Consider the following 8,397-nt stretch of genomic DNA (forward strand, 5'->3'; position numbering starts at 1 on the left):
AGTAGGGTCTTTCTGCATTACAACATAATATGAAACAAAAACAATAAAAACACAGTTACAAACACTGATTTTTCTGGAAAACCTTGTTGTTTTAACTCCAATTACATAGTAAATCTCTAAATCGGATGGTTTGCGGTCAAAATAAACGTTAAATCCGTTGGAACTATGTACACTATTTCTGATGCAACAAATATTTGTTCCGTAACCGAAATACAAACCACGCTATTTACAATGGGTTTACCTTTTAGCGCAGCTGAAATGGCGAGCCATTAGAATTTAACGAGGGTGTATTACCCCCGCGCTAGTTAGTGGGGGGGGGGGGGGGTTAGGGAGTGGTAGCTAGCTACCCCTCCCCCCCCCCCCCTCACACACAGATGAATGCTCACTTTCACTTTTGGCTCGGACTGTGACAGACGTCTCTGTCTTGGTCCTCTCTTGGCAGCCATTGTTTGTTTTGTCTTTACTTAATCGCTTACTTTTCTTTTACTCAATATATATGTAAACATGTTTTCATGTTTGTATATATATTTGAGTATAGAAATCAGTAAGTTTCCCTTTCAGAATTGAGTGTGTAGTGTACGATATCTACGTGGAGTCCTCGGCAGTTAGGCCACCACGGCGTAATTTTATGGGTGGCGATCGAGTTTGACTTATGTCTTTCTCTCTCTCTCTCTCTCTCGAGGTCGTTCACCCTTTTACTACGTGTTACTACGCCCTTGTAGTTTCCTTTCCGTGTAGGGGGAGTTGCTACGCCGTACGTTTGTCTCAATTAGTTTATGAATCTAATTGTGGTTGTTAATTGTTCAGTCTGTAGAACGATTCCTTTCGATGTTTTCGTTCTTTCTTTAGTGTTCATTAATTTTTAAATTACATAATTACATAGTTTCATAATTATAATTGTTATAATTCTGTTTTGGTTACAGCTCTCCTTCCGTGAGTGTAAGTGGTTGTGAGGGCACGTGCCTGTTGTGTAATTCTTGTTTCCTTTCCCTCGGGATTCCTCTTCGGAGCCTTCCCGGGGGAATGAATGTGTACTAATGATTTTGTTTTATTTTTTTACAGTTACCGATATAGGTCGTTTCTGTAATATGGCAACGGTGTGAGCTGTCTTGTTGAGGCCTGGGGATTCGGCTGTTGCTGCCTCCCCCCCCTTGTATTTTCGTCAGGGGCGTGTCTCCTTCTACTGGAATTACTCCCGTGACGACGGACAGCTCTCCAGTTCATTTTAGAACTCTCAGGAGGCTTGCCTCCTTGGGCGGGTAACTTTCCTTCCGAGGGAAGTTTTTTCCTGTCCAGGCTTGAGTTTTTCTCCTTTTGGAGGGTTCTTCTCTTGCCTTTTTTTCGTGCGACTATGCTCTTGGTGCTGAGCGGTCACACCTGCAGTTTCGCTCAAGGGGCTGGGCAACTGCAGGAGCCCCTCTTCGGAGGATTGCTCCTTTTAGGTCACTGGCTGACCAGTCTCTTCTACGAAGTGTTTCTCTTTCGTTCGCGAGGGAGTACACTCAGAGAGATTCCTCTTCGGAGGATTCTTCTGCTGCTGTTGCTGTTGGCCTCCTTCACCGTAAGGCCCACCGTCCGCCTCGTCGTAAGGGCCTCTCATCTCCCTATAAGGGTGCTAAGAGGCGCCTTTTTGAATCTCCGTTTGCAGCCTACAACTCCTTCTTCTTGATCTTCCGCCTTGGTGCAGATGGACAGCAGTCTGATCTCGTCTTCTGACGGGCAACGGTCTTCCCGACGGACAACGGTCTTCCAACGGACATCAGTCTCCCAGCGGACAGGCAACGGTCTTCCGACGGGCAACGGTCTTCCCGACGGACAACGGTCTGCCAACGGACATCAGTCTCCCAGCGGACAGGCAACGGTCTTCCGATGGACAACTGTCTCCCGACGGACAACGTTCCCTTCGGGGCAAAGGGTTGCCTTCCACGGGGGTTCTTCCCTTGCGTGTCAGGGTTCCCCTGCTCACCCTTCTGCTGTGTTCTCTCCTGCTCAGTGTTAGCGCATAGGCACACTCCTGCTCATCAGCGCTTCCTGATCGCTAGCGCTCTCCTGTCGTCAGCGCTCTCATGATGATCATCCCTGCTGTTCCTGTTGGTTCCTGTTACGCGCCCTGTGCGCCCACGTTCGCCCTCACGATCTAGAACTTCGGTTCAGGTCTGGGTCAAGGACTCTTCTTCTATTCGCAGGCTTCCACGCGTTGCCTTCTGCTCGTCAGCGATCATCAGCTCGCCAGCGATCATCTGCTCGCCAGCGTTCACCTGCTCGCCAGCGTGCACAGGTGATTTGAGTATCGCCTATTCAACAGCGTTCTACACGTCAGCGATCACCTGTCTCTCGGTGATCTCCGGATCGGCCGCGTGTGTTACAGCCGGCGCACCAACGTTCTCCAACGCTTCTGAAGGAACATGGTTCGCCAGCTACTAGCTCCAGCCTATGCTGCTCGCCATCGCGCGATCGCCCACCTGCGGATGCTGCTCGCCATCGCACGATCGCCCACCTGCGGATGCTGCTCGCCATCGCGCAATCGCTCACCTGCGGATGCTGATCGCCATCGCGCGATCGCCCACCTGTGCATGCTGCTCGCCATCGCGCGATCGCCCTCCTGCGCATGCTGCTCGCCATCCCACGATCGCTCACCTGCGCATGCTGCTCGCCATCGCGCGATCGCTCACCTGCGCATGCTGCTCGCCATCGCTCGCCAACGCGTCGACATGCCACAACGCGCCATCGCTAACCTGCGCGTTAGCGCTCACCAGCTCACCACCGATCGCCTGTTTATCCATATCGCCAGCGGTCTTCCTCGCCCACGCAGCAGCGCGTTTCCTCGCCATCGCGCTAACGCTTGCGTTCGCCGCCTCGGACTCGCACTCATTCACCTGCCCACCCTCGCGACCGTTCACTTGCGCGCCCGCGCGACCATTCGCCTGCGCGACCGCTCGCCTGCGCGCCCGCGCGCCCGCGCGATCATTCGCCTACGCGCCCACACGCATGCTCTCCAATGTTCGCCCGCGCGCGAACCCGACGGTGTTCCGTCGCGCGAACCGACGGTGTTCCGTCGCTCGAACCTACAGTGTTTCTCCGCACGAACGTCGGCCTAATTCTTGCAGTATCCATTGCTCGTCTATAGGTTATCGCTCGCCGACCACCAGCTCTCGCCCTCCTTCTGCGCTCCTTCGCTCACCTTCGTTTGCGTTCCTGCGTGACCGCGCATGGGCGCTTCCACGTTCGCCCACGCGCAAATCTTTGATTTTATGAATAGAACTTACCTGGCAGTTATATATATATAGCTGAGTCTCTGACTGCGGCAGGATTTAATCGAAAATCGCGGCAACCGCCTTGTGGTGGTTGTGTGGTTAGATGGTTAACAACCCTTACAGGGTGGTACTTGGAATCATTCCCATTTTCTGTTCCTCAGATTATCTCTGCCGGCCGGATCGACAACATCGTTGGTCCGCCTTTCAGAGTTTTTCGGATCGCTTTCCCTTCATCGCCTTTTTGGACTTCGTTTTTGGTGAAGTACACTGTGTTGGGATTTGGCAATCGTGTTGTTTTTGTTTTTTGTCTTTTTTCCTTTATTATCATGAGTGAGAAAATTCATTATCGTGTTTGTGCGAATGATATTTGCAAGGTGAGGTTGCCGAAACTTTCGGTTGACCCTCACACTATCTGTATGGGTTGCAGGGGTTTGAATGTGCTTTAGATAATAAGTGCAAGGAATGCGAGGTTTTAAGTGATAATGATTGGTTAGCTATGCAGCGCTATGTGCGCAAACTTGAGATTGATAGATTTATCTATTGACCCTTTGCTTGTAACCCCTTTGGAAGGTATTCCTTCCCCAAATGTAGTGACTCCTGCCCCTTCTACAGGACCTGTGCCTACGGATGACCCTGGGTATGCTAAATTAGCTGCTGAATTGGAGGCCATTAAAGCACAGTTGGAGGCCTGTAAAGGTAAGGGTGTAGGTGAAATTAAGGCTTGTGAAAGTGCAGTGGAGGTGGCGACTGATCGAATCTGTCATACCCCTAGGTCTAGACCTCTACCAAGCTCCCAGGACCAAGGGAGAAGGTACGTCGAAAACCGAAAGGGGGTGAGAGGTGCATATCCTCGGTCAGTCGTCGCCTCAGACAGTCCTGTTGCGATCTCCCAGGCTGCTCTTGACCGCCGTAGGAAAGGCGTGTCGGATACGTTTGTGTCTTCGCCTGATCGTTCTCCCAGACGTAATTGGCGTTACGAATCAAGACCAATGAAGAGAGGGTGGAACCGGGACGTGCAGTCTCCCTCTCCCGGTTCGAGTAGCAGAGACCCTGATCCTTCGGAAGACGATTTCGATGTTCCTGTTAAAAGGGCGAAACAGAGAGTCCTTAGCCCAGTTAATCCTGCTAGACTCCCTGCTTCTTCTGCCAGCGCTCCCAGTCAAGCCGTACGACAACTGCCGTCTTCGGCACCGCGAGAGCCAGCGGAGGTTGCTAAAGCTTTCATGGTTGTTATGCAGGAACAACTTTCATCGTTAGTTAAAGCTTTCAGCCACCCTTCTCAGTCCGTCAGACGTAAGGACGTCTCTTTGCCTGTTAAGAGATCTTCTTCTAAGAGAGATTTTAGTATCTCTCCCAAGAAACCTCTGCGCACTTCGTCGGCCGTACGACAACGTACACCCTCTTCATCGGCACGCTGCCAGGAATTTCCTTCCCCCCTCTCCCGCCGCCAGGACGATACTGCCTCTCGTTCTCGGCGCCGTGACGATTCCGTTTCCCTTTCGAAACGCCTGGACATTACTGCCTCGTTTCTTAGGAAACAGGATGAATGCAGTCTGCATTTTCAAGGCGTCGGCAGCCTGCATCTTCAGGACGCTTCCGTTTCTCGTCATCGTGACGATACTGCCTCTCGTCATTGTGACGATACCGCTTCTCGTCATCGTGACGATACCGCCTCTCGCCGACTGGATGTTAGCGGCGCTCGGCGCCAGGATTCAAACAGCTCTCGCTGCCAGACTGCTGGCAGCCCAACTCTTCGGGATGTTATCCTTGAGCAGGACCTCGAAGATATTTCGGAAGAGGAAGAAAAACCTGCCGACTCCTCTAGCGATTACAAGGTTCTTTCTCTCTCTCTTTTGGAACTTTATGGGGAGGAATTTCAACCTTTGGCCCCTCGTTCTCCTCAGTCTCAATTTACCAGGAAGAAAGCTACTAAGTCTTCGGCCTTCATCAAAATGAAACTTTCAATTTCGGCCAGGAAAGCTCTCGCTAAAGTGGATGATTGGATGAAGGAACGGAGACAAGCGGTCAAGACCACCTTTTCTTTTCCACCGTCCCGGCTCGCTTCCAAGGCCGGTATGTGGTATGAGACAGGGGAACCTTTGGGGGTTAGGAGTGCCTTCCTCCTCCCAAGGTGACTTCTCGGCTCTTGTGGACTCTGCAAGAAGGCATGCTTTAAACTCTGCCAAGGTGATGTGGTCCATGTCGGAGCTTGATCACCTCGTCAAGAGAATTTTCAGGGTTTTCGAGGTTTTCAGCTTCCTGGACTGGTCTCTCGGGACTCTGGCCAGGAAGTCTGAACTCCTGGAGGACACGAAGGACCTGACGAGTATCATGTCCTGCATGAACAAAGCTCTAAGGGATGGAGCTAATGAATTGGCTTCCCTTTTCTCAGCAGGGGTCTTAAAGAAGAGGGCCCTTTTGTGCTCCTTCACCTCTAGATCTGTGACTGTTGCCCAGAAGTCGGAGCTACTTTACGCCCCTTTTTTCACGTCATCTTTTTCCTGAAGCTCTGGTCAGAGATATCTCCCTTTCTCTGGCTCAGAAGGCTACTCAGGACCTTTTGTCTCGGTCGGCTAGAAAGACCTTACCTGTTGCTCCTGCTCCTCTGAAGAAGGAGGAGAAGTTTCAACAGCCCTTTCGGGGCAGGATCTCGAGAGCGGATTTTAGGGGGAGAAGACAAGAGTCAGGGCCAAGGACCAGCAGGGGTGCGTTTAGGCCCCGGTCCAAAAAATGAGATGGAAGTCCTCCAGACACCAGTAGGGGCAAGACTGTCTCGTTTTTGGCAGTCTTTGGAAAGGAGAGGGGCGGACACCTGGTCCCTCTCAGTCGTCAAGGAAGGTTACAAGATCCCCTTTTTAAAGAAACCACCTCTCTCAGACTCTCCCCTGGCCTTAGTGGCTCAATACACCGACGCGGGGAAACGAGAGGCTCTTCTAGAGCTAGTCGACCAGATGTTGGTCAAGGGAGCAATAGAGCCAGTTCAAGACCTCGCCTCCCCAGGCTTTTACAATCGCCTGTTTCTGGTTCCCAAGAACTCGGGTGGATGGAGACCAGTCCTAGATGTCAGCTCTCTGAACGCCTTCGTGGAGAAAACAAAGTTCTCCATGGAGACGACTCAGTCAGTGCTGGCTGCAGTTCGTCCAGGAGACTGGATGGTTTCTCTTGACCTGCAGGACGCTTATTTTCACGTCCCCATTCATCCGTCTTCGAGGAGATATCTGAGGTTTGTGTTCCAGGGCAAGTGCTTCCAGTTCAGGGCACTTTGCTTCGGTCTCAGCACAGCTCCCCAAGTTTTCACCAGACTTATGGCGAATGTGGCAGGCTGGTTACACCAGGAGGGGATAAGTGTCTCCTTCTATCTAGACGACTGGCTGATCCGGTCACAGTCGAAAGAGGAATGTCTGGAGGACCTAATGAAAACTTGTACGATCACTCAGGACCTGGGACTCATCGTCAACTTGGGGAAGTCTCAGACCGAGCCGAATCAGACTATTCTCTATTTGGGGATAGTTCTGAATTCGGTTCTTTTTCAGGCTTCTCCCTCCCAGGAGAGGCAGACCAGGTGCCCGGACAAAGTCAAAGACTTTTTGAGGAAGCAGGAATGCTCAGCGAAGGAGTGGATGAGTCTCCTCCCTGGAGCAGTTTGTCCCTTTGGGAAGACTGCACCTAAGGCCTCTGCAACACTTCCTCGCAAAGGTTTGGAACAGAAAGATCCAGGAGGACACTTTTTCTTTTCCCATTCCGACAGAGATCAAGGATCTTTTAATGTGGTGGCTGGACCCAGCTCTGTTGGGAAAAGGGATCTCCTTGTTCAAGAAGAACCCCGACCTAGTGTTATTCTCAGACGCGTCCGAGTCAGGCTGGGGAGCAGAGGCGTAACAATAGGGTGGCAGAGGTGGCAAACTGCCACGGGCCCAGGGCCTATAATAATTAAAGGGGCCCATGGACGTAGAGTCACAGAAAGGGAGCCAAGGGGCCCAAGGGATATGGGCCCATGGCCCTAAAAAGAAGAAAAAAAAAAATATGCTACTGCTTACAGTTATATTTTAGTGATTTAGAAAAAAAAATTATTTCAAATTCCTCAATATAATACTGGTAAATGATTATTGACAGAAACTGAGAAGACATTACATATTGTTAATGTATATGATGGCCTTTATGGGTTATGGGTTAGGAGGTCATAGGGAGTATTACTGTTCGTACACTACAGGTCCGTATGAGATCTTGGCTTGAACGCGTTATGTTCCTGTCTAAGTCCTGGCCTCCGTGTACACCAGTTACCATGAGCTTGTCAGTTGTCACCGCCTGTGACAGCCAATATCTTTTGATCATTTAAAGGAAAAAGTGATAGAAGTTTTTCGCGTTTCGTGATTGTTTTACATAGTATTCTTTTATAAGTGGACTACAACTGATAGTTATCTTACACCTTATGAAAGATTATGTTGATTACGAATTGTGAACTTAATTTTAATATTTGACTCACAATATAAATAATATAATAGAAAGAACAATGCATTAAAGAAAGATGTAATTAATATCTATCTTCACAATGATATCAATCGAAATTTTTTTTATAGCGCCTCAGTGGTGTGGTCGATATGGGGTTTGCGTCCCACCTCGGTGGTCGCAGATTTGATTCTCGGATATTCCATTGAGGAGTGAGAGATGTGTATTTCCGGTGTTAGAGGTTCACTCTCGACGTGGTTCGGAAGTCACGTAAAGCCATTGGTCCCCGTTGCTGAATAACCACTGGTTCCATCAACGTAAAAACACCATACAAACAAAAAACAATAGAATTTTTGTAAATCAGATGATAACAGAGTATAATTTTCTCAATGATAGTTTTTATTTACAGTGAATTGGATATATCATGCCTCCCAAAAAAGCGGGAAAAAAAAAAATGAAATTAAGGCATCAAAGCTTCCAAAAGTTAGTGGTTCCTTTTCCCCAACAGTAGAAGTGATTAACGAAAATGCAAAGGACAATGACAGTTGTGAAGCTATTGGAGAAAATACTAATAGTAGTGTCACTAGTGTGGAAATGCCTACTACTAGTACTTGTTTAGTTGAAACAAACACAGTAACAGATACAGGTGAAAAGAAATTAGACGAAGTTGGCAAGCCTAATACTGACCCAGTTTCCG

The 8,397-nt window shown here is 49.6% G+C and overlaps 1 protein-coding gene across 8 annotated transcripts in view; it reads left to right on the top strand.

Moving 5' to 3' along the window:
- The window catches only part of Stacl (Stac-like), a 963,585-nt gene that overhangs the window by 868,707 nt on the left and 86,481 nt on the right, over positions 1–8,397 (top strand). The window lies entirely within an intron of this gene.

This window comes from Palaemon carinicauda, chromosome 2, assembly GCF_036898095.1.
Source record: "Palaemon carinicauda isolate YSFRI2023 chromosome 2, ASM3689809v2, whole genome shotgun sequence".
Lineage (NCBI taxonomy): Eukaryota > Metazoa > Arthropoda > Malacostraca > Decapoda > Palaemonidae > Palaemon > Palaemon carinicauda.